Source organism: Bubalus kerabau, chromosome 7, assembly GCF_029407905.1.
Source record: "Bubalus kerabau isolate K-KA32 ecotype Philippines breed swamp buffalo chromosome 7, PCC_UOA_SB_1v2, whole genome shotgun sequence".
NCBI lineage: Eukaryota > Metazoa > Chordata > Mammalia > Artiodactyla > Bovidae > Bubalus > Bubalus kerabau.
Genome location: NC_073630.1, coordinates 61,114,953 through 61,128,177, shown reverse-complemented (window position 1 = coordinate 61,128,177; position 13,225 = coordinate 61,114,953). Strand labels below are relative to the sequence as shown.

General features: G+C 41.9%; 1 protein-coding gene across 4 annotated transcripts in view; it reads left to right on the top strand.

Moving 5' to 3' along the window:
* Positions 1-12,071, top strand: part of RELL1 (RELT like 1) — a 78,798-nt gene extending 66,727 nt beyond the window's left edge. For 2 of the 4 annotated variants that reach the window (XR_008717100.1, XM_055588249.1), the window contains exon 7: positions 10,006-12,071. The gene's annotated coding sequence lies outside the window, so the exon portion shown is untranslated. Of the gene's footprint in view, positions 1-4,848; positions 5,214-10,005 lie in introns of those variants that run through there. The other 2 variants (XR_008717099.1, XM_055588248.1) reach the window with 1 other exon arrangement.
* The last annotated feature ends 1,154 nt before the right edge of the window (positions 12,072-13,225 follow it).

Here is a 13,225-nt window from a genome sequence, read left to right as displayed (position 1 = left end):
TCTTATTATTTCTCATCCTCCAAGAGATGGCTATTTAATAGGACTTGATTTTCCAACTAGAGAAGTCTGGAAGTTTTTCCTTCTGGACCCAGATGGCAGAGTTCTGAGCTGGTTCTGAGCCGAATCAAAAGATCTGCAGTGGAATGTAGCTAATACAGTAAGACAGGAGTGTTATGTATCTTTACACTGTCTGATACAGTTTTTAGAGTTGTATTTTTTTTCTGAAAAATATTTTTGTTTAAATTTGGATTTTTTGGCCATGCTATTTTACTGAAATGCCTTGTTTTAAACTGGAGTGGGTTGCCATTTCCTTCTTCAAGGGATTGTCTCAACCCAGGGATCGAACCCAGGTCTCCCATATTGCAGGCAGATTCTTTACCGTCTGAGCCACCCGGGGCTACTGTTTTAATGTAAGACTGATCTAAATATTTGAATACAAATGCACATCTACCCAGTGGTTAGGATTCCTTCTTAAAAAAAAAAAAAAAAATCCAGTGGCTGATGCCACAAACTAGATTTAGGATTTCTCTCCCTCTCCTTCTCTTTTTATTTTTTCTTTTAAAGTAATTTTTATTGGCATTTTCCTTCTATTTTTAAAAAATAAAATCTGCTGTTTGGCATTTTTTCCCCTCAGTTTCCTTGGCCTGAGTTCTGTTTTGTAGCTGGATCTGATTTGCCCTCTGCCTGATTTATTTTGGCAATGCAGTTAAAATGGTTTCTTTTTTCCACAGAAAATGTGTTTTTATTTCTTCTTAGAAGAATAAGCTTTTGTTCTTCAAAGTTAAATAAATCAAATTGCTTTCAGCCTCCAAATGCCACTGCTTTGTCTTCATTATCATTGGTCTTTTGCTTTTTAAAAGTGATGCTGTCGTAAGCATTCTCCAGCACATGTTTCTGAAGTATCTGCCCCCCTCTTTTTTTTTTTCCAATTTATGGTAGTACCTTATTGAAGACATTGATTTGGTAAGCTTACAGAACAATGTTTTTTATGAAAACAAAAATTGTATTAGATATCTTTTTGTTTCAAGTTTTTTTGTTATTGGAGCTATTCTATTAATTCTTATTTCAGTCCTTTAGCTTACTAATTAAAGGCTGAGTTTTAAGAATTTCCTGGTAGTCCAGTGGTTAGGACATCACAGTCTCATTGCTGAGGGCCCATGTTCGATCCCTGGTTGGGGACCTAAGGGGATCCCACAAGCCGAGAGGTGCTGCCAAGAGAAAAAATAGAAAGCACAGCTGAGTTTTAAACTGCTTAGGTTTTCCTGAGGTGGAGGGGTGGGGGGCAGGGCGTTGTTTGTTTTAAGAATTCCTTTTTTTTTTAAGCTTAAAATTTTTTTTTTTTAATTATTTTGTTTTTGGCTGCGCTGTGCACAGGCGCTATGTTGCAGCACGTGGGCTTTCTCTAGTTGCAGTGAGCCCGGCTTTTCATTGCAGTGGGCTTCTCTTGTTGCAGAGCACTGGCTGTAGGATTCGAGGGCTTCAGCAGTGGCAGGGCACGGGCTGAGCTGTCCCGAGACGTGTAGGATCATAGTGCCCAGACCAGGGATTGAACCTGCATCCCCCGCATTGGCAGATGGATTCTTGTGAGGTCCCTAAACTGTTTAGGTTTAACTGTGCCACTAACTGCCAATTGTTTTCAGCAAGTTACTTAACCCCTCCAATCCTCATTTCTTCATCTTTAAAGTGGTGTGGGGTGGGGTGTTGGACATGAGTGACATACTGTATATGTACAGTTCTTAAGTCAGGCCTTAGCACAGAGTTAGTATTAACTAACTCACTGTTCACTATTATCAGTAATTTCCACCCCACTCTCAGGGGTTTTCGTTATCCATTAGCTCATTCCTCAAGCATCACTTTTGGATACTGTGACTCCCTTTTTACTTCTTAAGAACATTGGGGCTTTCGACTCTGATGACATCTTAGAAATAGATACTTGGCAAGTCCCTTAGGAATTTGGGCTATTTTCTTGTTTGTGTTAAGAGGGGCTTAGAAATAACCATGCCTCTCTTACTAGAGGTGGAATCAGAATTAGCAACAAGGCAATTGAAAAGTGTTGTAGCTTAAATTTTTTTATTAGACAGATCAGAGGAGGGGTTATATGAAGAGGTAGTGTGGACTGGATTGTCTGTACTTACCTGTGCTGCTGCGTGGCAGGGGCTCTGCTCAGGGATAAAAGTCTCCTTTTTGCCAAGACTATCTCAGGGATGATGCTCCCTTCCTCTTCAGGACCACGGCCAGGCACAGGGTCAGATCTCCTGACCCTCAGGGCTTTCATTTTCCTACTTTAACAGTGAGGGAAGCATGCTTTTCTCCGTTTTGCTTTTGAACTCTTGTGACAGGCAGTGCAGTGAAAGTCGCTGAGTCATATCCGACTTTTTGTGACCCCATGGACTGTAGCCCACCAGGCTCCTCTGTCCATGGGATTCTCCAGGCAAGAATACTGCAGTGGGTTGCCCTGCCCTCCTCCAGGGATCTTCCTGACCCAGGGATTGAACCCACATCTCTTATGTCTTCTGCACTGGCAGGCGGATTCTTTACCACCTGGGAAGCCTGAGAAACTTTAGGTACCATGAGTTAATTTTTTTTCTCTATAGCTTATATATTTTTTTCAGGACAAAATACATATGTTTTTTTTAAAGCCAAAGGATCTCAGATTTGATGGAAGTCCCTTCAGTTGGTTCCTTGGCATTTATAGACAGAAACTACACTCCAATAGCCATGGATAGGACCACCTGGCTGATTTAGAAATGGCGGAATACATTTCTAAAGAGTAAAAGCAGTACTTTCTTTGATGCTTGTGCTGTTCTTGTATGAAAGACCAATCCCACTGAGTCCATCTTAAATACAAAGGTGGAGGGAGGTTAACGTCTATCCTTGACTGCTCACTGCCTGTGAAAACACAGGCCTGTAGAACCAGGCAGATGAGAAGAGCTGAGTGGGAGATAGACATTTGAATGCAACCTGATGGGTTATGGGTGGTCATCTCTGCACTTTGTAGTTGAAGAGCCAGGCTCAATGGGGTGAATTTTTCCCAGATCCCTGAGCTAGGTAGGCAGAGGGCTTAGGTGGGAAAAAATCCACACATTGGGGCCCATATGCTCCAATGTGGCTTTGAAGTTCAAGGGAGCTTTGCTTCAACAGAGAAAACAATCCTCATTCAGTGTATCCTTGTAATTCACAGTGGTGATCATTTCAACATTATCAACTTTCCTAGGCTCCGTCTCCTATGGGGACTACCTGATGTCTTTTGGCTGTTAGAGCTGTGTCTGGATCAGTCCAAAGTTGTGAGCTATTCTGTTTTCTTACAAGTAGACTGAGATCATAGACTTTGAGATCTCAGAGGAGCTGTGATGGCTAATTCAGGTCAGTTCCAGTACAGTTTTGTCTTTTAAAAGTATTTATTGAGGCCCTGCTATGTGCCAGGCCTTAGGAGCGCAACGGTGTGGAAAAGGGACAGAGGTGGGCCATGCTGTCATGGAACTTCTGCTAGTTTTCGTAGTAATTTTTACTCTCCGTGTTCCTGTCCCCTCATTTAAGAATAAAGAGGCCCTAAAACAATACCCAGTTGTGGATGTGACTGGTGATAGAAGCAAGATCCGATGCTGTAAAGAGCAATATTGCATAGGAACCTGGCATGCAAAGAGATGACTCATTGGAAAAGACTCTGATGCTGGGAGGGACTGGGGGCAGGAGGAGAAGGGGACGACAGAGGATGAGATGGCTAGATGGCATCACTGACTCGATGGACGTGAGTCTGAGTGAACTCCGGGAGTTGGTGATGGACAGGGAGGCCTGGCGTGCTGCGATTCATGGGGTCACAAAGAGTCAGACATGACTGAGTGACTGAACTGAACTGAACTGAGGACATTATGGACGTTGTTCAAGGTTATCAGGGATGGTTCATTCCAGAGCTTGAGCTTGGACTTCCTGATAGTTCAACCTCTTCACTGCTTCTGAGGGCCTGGATATTACAAGTGTTTGAAATGGAATCACTTTTAAAAATGGAAAAATGAGACATGCACGCAATATAATATTCAAATAGCATTAAGAAGTTGTGGAGTGAAAAATGTCTTTGAAAAACCAAGACTTTATCCTGTCTATACCCTTTCACCCCCTACCACACACACATCATTTCCCAGTCTTTTTCCCAAGAGGGGACCATGGTTGTCGTGTCCTCAATATCCTTTCAGGATTATGCTATGCGTGTACCTGCTTATACAGCACGTATATGTGTCAGGACTTCGCTGGTGGTCTAGTGGTTAAGAATCCACCTGCCAGTGCAGGGGATGTGGGTTCAATCCCTGGTTGGGGAACTAAGATCGCATATGCCCCACCAGGCAACTAGAGAGAAGCCCACACACCACAACTAAGACCCAATGCAGCCAAGTAAATAATTTTTTTAAAAAGTACATATGTGTCTGCAGCCCCCTCCTTTGCCCTTCTACAAATAAGAGCTTAGATACATGTCTGCACCTTCCTTTTTATTGAAGTTGATGACTGATAACTTCTGTGAACTGTTTTTAATTCTCCCACATTGATTTAGCCATGAGGAGTGGACATGCTGGACTCATTTAAAATGTTGTATGCACTGTTGGTTCTGTGTTGTTGGGAATAGCCCCCAAAACATTTATGGACATAATCTGAGAGTCTGGGGTGGACCTAAAACATACTTTGCTGTCATCAACTATAGTGTTCTAAATTATTCTCCACACCTTTGATCTGTGTACGGAAGAGACTGAAACGTTTGTCAGTGTTCCCAGAATTTAGATAACTTGGGGGCCCAGAGGTTTTGTTTTGTGTTGCCACCAAAGTTAACTGTCTCCTCTCCTCAATTATCTCCCTCGGCAGGGTCTGCTCCAGGCTGCCTCCCTAGTCCTGGCTGGAAGGTGACCCGCTGACTGCTAAGGGAGCTTATCTGTCCTCCCAGGGGGCCCTGACACCCTCTGACAAGGCTTGGGAAAGAGGGCTGGGATGTCTGCCCTTTCACCACAGAAGCTGGAGCACTGGAGGCTCACGGGGATTTTGGAGGATGAAAGAAAGGACAGACCTAAGGCATCCTAGGAAATGCCTTTGGAGACACTTTGGCCTAAAATGGGAAAGAAGAGAAAATTAATAATCATATTCAGGATTTTTATGTTTCTTAGTCTGTAACTCAAGACTTGGAGCTACTAACTTTAAATAGCTAAATAAATAGTAGTCCCTGTTTTCTAGAAGTCACCTGTTTTCTACAAGGATGTATGATGTTGTCGTAGCTCCACAGTATGGGTTCTGGAAGCAGACTCCTTGTGGCAAGTCCTGGCCTGGCATTTTACAACTGTGTGTTCTTGGACAAGTTCCTTAGCCTCTGATGCCTTGGCTTTTCCATCTGCAAAATAGGCTTAATAATAATACTACCACCTGCCTCAGAGGGATGTTGTTCCTTGGCACTTCGCAACTGCTAAATAGGCAAATGCTTCATGTTATTATTGCAATATTGTGTCAGATGGAGCCTATTTAAACACTTAGCAAATAAAAGTGTAAAAAATTAATTTTGGGGGGCATGTGGCATATGGTTTCTTAGTTCCTGACCAGGGATTGAACCTGTGCCCCTGGCAGTGGAAACATATAGTTTTAACCACTGGATCACCAGGGAAGTCCCCCAAATGAATAGTTTTTGATGTTTCTTAATTTTCTTGAGACTCAGAGAGGCAGGTTAGATGTAACCTATCAGATGTTGTGGTTTTGTTTATTTGACACTCAGGTAGAGACTTACTGGGGTTTCCCTGATGGCTCAGCTGTAAAGAATCTGCCTGGAATGCAGGAGACGCAGGAGACGCTGGTTCAATCCCTGGGTTGGCAAGATCCCCTGGAGGAGGGCATGGGAACACACTCCAGGCAACCCATTCTTGCCTGGAGAATCCCATGGGCAGAGGAGCCTGGCGGGCCACAGTCCATAGGGTCACAAAGAATCTCACACAACTGAAGGGACTTAGCACAACCATGAGAGACCTACTAAAGGCAAGGCAGCAGAGAGGCAGCATTTGGCTTGTTTTTTTTCCTTAGTAGAAAGAGGTGGGACCATTTGGAGTCATAAGTGGTTCTGCCTGGAGCTTAGTGTAGATTTTGAATCAGAGGTGTATTGAGACTAGTAGGGAACTGCTGTATTTCATTTAATTCCTTCCCAAGTGAACCCTTGTTTTTCCAGATATAGAATAACTTTCCATTTTACTTGGCATAAAGCGCTCTGATTCTCACCATCCATTGGATTGGTAAATCACAAGCTCACCTGTTGTCACTTGGGAAGCCCAACGTTGCTAAATATATGAACAGCTTTAAATTGCTGTGAAGCTGGGACTTACCTGGTGGTCCAGTGGTTAAGATGTCACCTTCCAGTTAGTGCAAGGGGTGTGGGTTTGATTCGTGGTCGGGGAGCTAAGATCCCACATACCTTGTGGCCAAAAAACCAAAACAGAAAACAGAAGCAATGTTGTAACAAATCAATAAAGACTTTCAAAATGGGCCACATCAAAAAGTCTTAAAAATGTTCTGTGAAGCTATAACTCAGATTAACCCTCAGAATTCTCCGTAATATCCACATCTAATGTGAGAAAATTCAAAGCTCCAGGGAGTGGACAGCTTCCCCACTGGTGATGTTCAGGAAAGAGCAGGCAAGGGCAGGCTTCGGAAGACCCCGCGGTGCCATGGGGTGTGATTGGTGTGGCAGTGACTATGGGGCTTCCAGGTGACCTCCTGGGCTGGAACCACTGCTTTCCTGTTATTAATTGTGTGGCCTTGGGCGAGCTATTGAACCTGCTAGCCTCAGTGTCCACTTATGAAAAGTGAGAGTCGGCCTTGACTCATGGAGTCACTGGAAAGAGTGAGTTACTGAGTCTGGAGTGCTTAGCACGGCAGTGCCTGGTATATAGCACTGTGTAAATGTCAGCCACTGTTGTTAGTCAGACAGTGCTCCTTCCTTAATCCCCCGTCCTTGGAGGTCTCAGTGTTCACTGTCGGTGAATGTTTTTAGGCCTCTAATTTCTTAAAACATGGTTCTCATTATTAAAGGGGTCAGATCCTTTTTTCTGGAGAATCCCTTTTAGGAAGGCTCATATGTGTTCTAATCAAAGCTCTACTGTGGCTTGTGTGGAACCATAATAATGGAATGGTCGTTTTTATTATTAGAATTGTGTAGAAAGCAGTAAACTTTACAGAAAAAGATGACCACTTTTTTCTAGATATTTTTTTTTCTCTAACGTTCTCAATTTCTCTCCATCAGTCTTGTTCTATGATGGAAATAGTCACACTTAGGACTTCTGAATTGTCTTTTCAGTATATGGAAGTTTTGTTTCATTTCTCCCAGCTTGAGTAATCACTTGTGTAAGACAATCATCTCCAAATTTCCCCCGTCTTACCCCCCCAAAAAGATAGGTCAGTCTTATTAACTATGTAGGGTCCCATAGTGGTGGACCTGAGAATAACCGGTGGATGGAGTGTTTTTCCCTCTGTGGTCCCTGCTTCTGGCCTTCCTTAGCACTCACGCCAGCCCATCCCTGGCATTCACACTGCTGTGTGCCCTTAGAGAAGGCACCTTTTAACATTCATGTGCTGTAGTATAGAAATACTATTTTAAAATATATGTTTGTTTATAAATGCAGTTGTATTCACAGCTGTAGAATGAAATGAGAAGGAATTTAACAACGTCAAATGCACCATGACACAGTACCAGAAATAAGGCTGCAGTTGGAAATTTATAAGTTGTTCAGAACCTGGTGTCTTCTTTCCTCTGGATTATTGCTCAGAGAAGACAGGTATTTACCTGGGAATTGATAGCTGCCATGCTGGTCAAGTTTACCCTTTTGTTAAGTGTGTCTTTGTGAAGAGGGAGAGCCCGGAATTGTAATCAGTGCTGGGTAGCGTTCAGTAGCCCCTGAAAAGGTTAACTTTCCTTTTTTCTGCCTTGTTTCTGGTATTAGTAATCAAGCCTTTAAGCAGCAGTTTGCACTTTTCACATCCTCTTTCAAAGACATTGTATGCAGGGCAGTTTTAATCAGCCACAGAAGACCATTGTGGAAGAGAGCCACCGTGATGGGATGCTGGTGATGGTCATGATAGCTAACTTAGGAGGCTACTGACTGCTTGGCTTGTGTTAAGCATTGTACATATATCCTCTTATGTAAAACCCCCAACAGCTCTATGAGGGATGCTGCAAAGAGGCCAAGGTTCAACAGCTGGTCACAGGGGTCTGGATTTGGGGACAGGCCACTGGCCCCAGACTCTTCCTTGTTAGCCAGCCTTGGTCTTACATGCCCTCTCTTTAAAGTTAGTCAAATCTGTGCAAAGAACTCTAAATGGGAAGTTCTACTAAGTTGGAATGATGAAAATGCTTACTTTGATGAAACATTTCATTCTAAGCCTGACATCCCTTGCTTTTGAACTTCTTGCTTCTGTAATGCAAGAAAGTCCAGGGCTGAGGGAGCAGCTGATAAAAAGAGGAGACATAAAAATAGTTGAGTACCTATTTTCTAGTTAATGGCCTAGTTTGAAGTTTTTCTGAGAAAATTCTCTCTTCTTTGTTTACTTTTTGTTCTTTTAGGACAATTTTTCTGTTTTTGCACCTCTGGCATTTCTACTTTTTTTCCTTGCTAGTATCTTCCATATAATTATTAATCAACTCTTAAATGACAGTATTCCTGGAGTTGACTTTGTTTAGTCTTATGGCACAAATCCATAGCTCACTTGTGCTAGGTTGTAACAATGCAGTGCAGGGAATTACTTATTCGTTTATAAAGAACTTGGTTCATGCTGTTTTAGAGAACAATGTTTTATTTCCTTTTCAGTTAAAGGGATAAGGATCCTTTTCCCAACCCATTTAGTTTGGGAAATCTGTCTTTCACACACACACACACACACACACTGAATATTATAAATGACACAATGACAGAAAAGGATAATGTGGACAGTGTTGGACTACATATCCTGAAGGATGAATTATGAAATAAGTACAACAAAAAAAAAAAAAAAAGAAAAAAAAGTAATACTTCAATAAAGACATACTATTGACTCTTTTCTGTTTCTTCATATTTCTGTAAGTTGATTTCATCGCTGTTTCTGTTTAGCATTTATAGGCAGCTACGATCTGGAGAGACAAGAGAATGTTTTGTTCCTTAACCTGATGCAGGTTGGCCTGCATGGTGTGTGTGTTTCAGTATACACAGGCGTACATAGAATTTTAGGATGCCTGTGTATCTTGGATCTTCAAGACAGGAAAGTAAAAGGGTACATAATTGTCACTTAGGTGAGACCACTGTAAACCAACCAAACAAAACACCCTTTGAGAAAAAAAGTAGAAAATTATTTTTCAGGTTTACAAGGGGCGTCATTTGTAGTTTAAACATAGACACTGACGTGGGCCAGTTGTTGGAAGAACCTAAAAATATTGTATATAGCTTTCTGAAGGAGAAGGAAGGCCTAGGATCGAGCATTTTGTCACCGTGTTCTTACTCGCCCAGCAAAGTCCCGGTCAGGCTGCCCCGTGTGCTCAGTGGAGATGTGGAGTGAAGTCAGTTTCGGGGGCTTGGGAAAGACACTGTGCCTGACACACGTGAGGATGCTTGTGATGACCACGCTCACCCTGTAGCTTGTTACTCATAGAATGGAAATGAAAAGTTAAAGCACAGGTTCCTGGAATAAGTAATACAGGATCTCCAAGGAGGACACCCACCAGTTACCCCAGAACCTTGTGTCCAACAGACCGATGCCCTCAGACCAGGGTGGTTCTCAAGTTCTGTTCTTTCTTGGTTTGTAAAATAAAGAGGTCCTTTGGAAATTGTGGTACTTAAATTTCCCTAGACCGAATTCTAGAAGAACCTGTAATGAGGGAAGGAATGCAATAGGACGGAGTGGGATGGGGTGGGACAAGGTGAGAATGGATTGGAATTCCCCCATGTTCTTAAATATTCAGGCAGATTAATATGGGATATGATGCTTGCCTTTTATAATGCTTTACCTTTTTCTTTTCTCTTGCAGGTATGACTATATGTGAAGAGTTCTAAAAGACTAAGAACTTAAAACATGTGAAGTTGCCTAGGGAATTATTTTTTATCTTTTATACAGTTTCTATGGTAGAGTCTACAGGCAAGTGGATGAAAGCTAAAAGGGAATACTGTTGCTATGCTGGATACAGAATTCAGTTTGCTTTGAAACAAATTTTGGTTTAAAAAATGTCTGATGAAAAATTTTATTCCTTATCCAAGGAGGAAAAGAGCTCATTTTTTTAATCTTCCCAACCACTATCCCTCCCAGTTCCCCATCCGTGGCCTTGGTGTGCACACTGCCGTTTCTCCAGTACGCTCACTACGTACAGTGGAACTATTTGTGTACGGTCTGAGCTAATGCTCAGAGTGTGTGTGTGTGCACGCGTGTGTGTACACGTCTGTGTACCTGTGCTTCTGTTCCCCCAACCCTTGGATCTCATTTTGTTACTGGTTGTAAGATGATCCTCTTACAGTTTAACTGTAATAAAAAATAAAAGATGCATCTTCGCTGGTGAAGGCTCCTTGAAGATAGTCTAGCCCTGGGTACTTGATCCCCCCACCAAGAGATTACGGAGCTGGAGGGAACCAGATGCTAGACTTTGGATTCGGAGACCAGAAATCAGCACCGACCTGCTGCCAGCATGCCCCTCCTGGGCCACTCGTAAAATACTGAGTTGTTGTTTTTTTTTTAAACTCAAGCTAAGCAAATCTTATTTAGCCATTGGATAAGGGGGAAAATGGTTTAAAGTCACTAGAAAATGGTTTAAAGTCACTATAAAAAAGCCTTGTTTTGATAACCCAAGACCAAGACAAAACAATCTCCACTTCTGATGTAAGATGGGCCCGCACCTTCCTCTGGTATGTTTTCCTTGGTGTTCTTCCTGTTCTCCATCTTGTAACTAGTGCCTGTTTTTAAAGGGTTCTTGAAGGTTACTTTCTCCTGTAGGCCTGGAATACCCCACTTTTTAAAAAAAGAGCTGTACAGTTTATAGAACACCTGAAAGAACCCAGAGGTGAAGGAAGTGGTATATTTATGGTAGGTCTGGGCCAAGAGGAAAGGAGTCCAGTGCAGGGACTTCTCCAAGACCTGCCTCCTGTCAGTATTGCTGTGGTGCCTTGGGGCACTTCCTTTATTGCAAAAAGAAAACACAGTTCTCATTTATCTCAAAAGGTAATTCTTATGAAAATGTACTTTAAAGTATTTACTGTAAATATACTCATTCCATTCTTTTTCTGGCACCAGACTAAAAATTTCTAACCTTTTAAGTGAATGGTATGTTCAATTTCATGTGAATTTTTGCTGACAACTAATTAAAAGGTGTACGTGTGCATGCATATTCCCAGTGGACCAGGAGAAGGCAATATGGAAACAAATTTCACTGTGCTCCCAAAAGTAGCAATATAAGAATTTGAGGGGTGGGGTGGTGTGCATTAGTATAAATAATATATATGCAGACTAGACCAGTAGTTTTATAAAAAGGAATCATTTTTTGTTTTAAAAATATCATGCCCTCAAAATGATGAGGGATAAAGTGTAAGATATTCTTCAGCTTTAATTATTTTTTAATTTTATTCAGGTCAGAGCACTTTTTTAAATAGCAATACAACAGACAAGAAAATACTCAAAATATTTAAAATTGTATTTATACCAAGAGTCCATATGTTTTAAATATTTTCTAATACTTGAGCAGTTGCTGTCTGACTGGCTTCCAAATATGCCAAGAGTTAAGCATAATATTTTCAACATACGTGCTTTTTACTGGTTTATATTATCTAATAATAATCTTTAAGTGTCTCCAGTGCAACTGATGTTTACAGGTCGTGTTTTTCCTCCTTCTTTAGAAGGCTTGGGGAGCCACAACAAAGTTACTGTATAAAACACTAATGATGGACTAACTTCTGATGTAATAAATGAGTTGGCTACCACCTCGATGTAAAAATTTGTAAAGGGAATTTTTCACCATTTTGAGTGTTAAATGTATTTTTAACTGTCTGGTTTGTACTTCTACAACTTTTGTACTACCAAAGAAGAGTTAAAAATAAAAATGTTAAACACAGGGAGCTGTTTTTGAATGATCCAATTGTTGGTGCCTTGGGTACTGAAACGTACAATTGTAGTCGGCATAATTTATCAAACTTAATGTCACAGTGACCATTTTCTTATGTCTAAATTGTCAAGTGACCACTTGGCTGACTTTCCTCATTGGGTTCTTCCTCTTCCCATAGTGATATCACCCCCTGATTATTATTTTAAGTCTGGAGATAATTTTGGATGTATGGAACAATTGCAGAAGCAGTACAAAGAGTTCTTGTATACTCTTCACCCCACTTTCCCTTATGGTATCATCTTACATAACCACTGAACAATGATCAAAGCTAAGAAACTAACATCAGTATAACACTATGAATTAAGTCACAACATCATTCCAGTCTCACCATTTATCCCATTAACATCCTGTTCTGTTCCAGATCGCCCACCGCATTTAGCCATTGGCGTCCTTAGTCTCCTCTGACCTGTGATTGTCCCTCAGTTTTTTAGGATCTTCACGTTAGTGTGTATGCATCAGTTATCTTATAGAATGCCCTTCAACCTAAGTGTGCCAGCTGTTTCTCCTGATTAGACCGAGAGTTTGCATTACAGAAAGGATGCCTTTCCTCTTGCTCCATATTGGGGGGCTGTTGGGGGAGAAAGTGAGGTCGGTATGCATCACTAGGGATGTCAGCCTCCACTATTTGGCCCAGGTGGTGGCCACTAGCTTTCATTTCTATGAAGTCACTAGTTTTCCCTTTGTAATGAATAAGTTTTTGAGGGGAGAGGCTTTGAGACTGGGGCTTCCCAGGTGGCACAGGGGTAAAGAAACTGCCTGCCAGTGTAGGAGATACGAGATGTGGGTTTGATCCCTGGACTGGGAAGATTCCCTGGAGAAGGAAATGGCAATCCGCTCCAATATTCTTTCCTGAAAAATTCCATGGACAGAAACCCTGGTGAACTACAGTCCATGGAGTTTCAAATAGTCAGACTCAACTGATTGTGCTGCGCGCACACACACACACTTTGAAATTCAGTTCAGTTCAGTCACTCAGTCGTGTCCGACTCTTTGCGATCCCATGAATCGCAGCACGCCAGGCCTCCCTGTCCATCACCAACTCCTGAAGTTCACTCAAACTCAAGTCCATCGAGTCGGTGATGCCATCCAGCCATCTCATCCTCT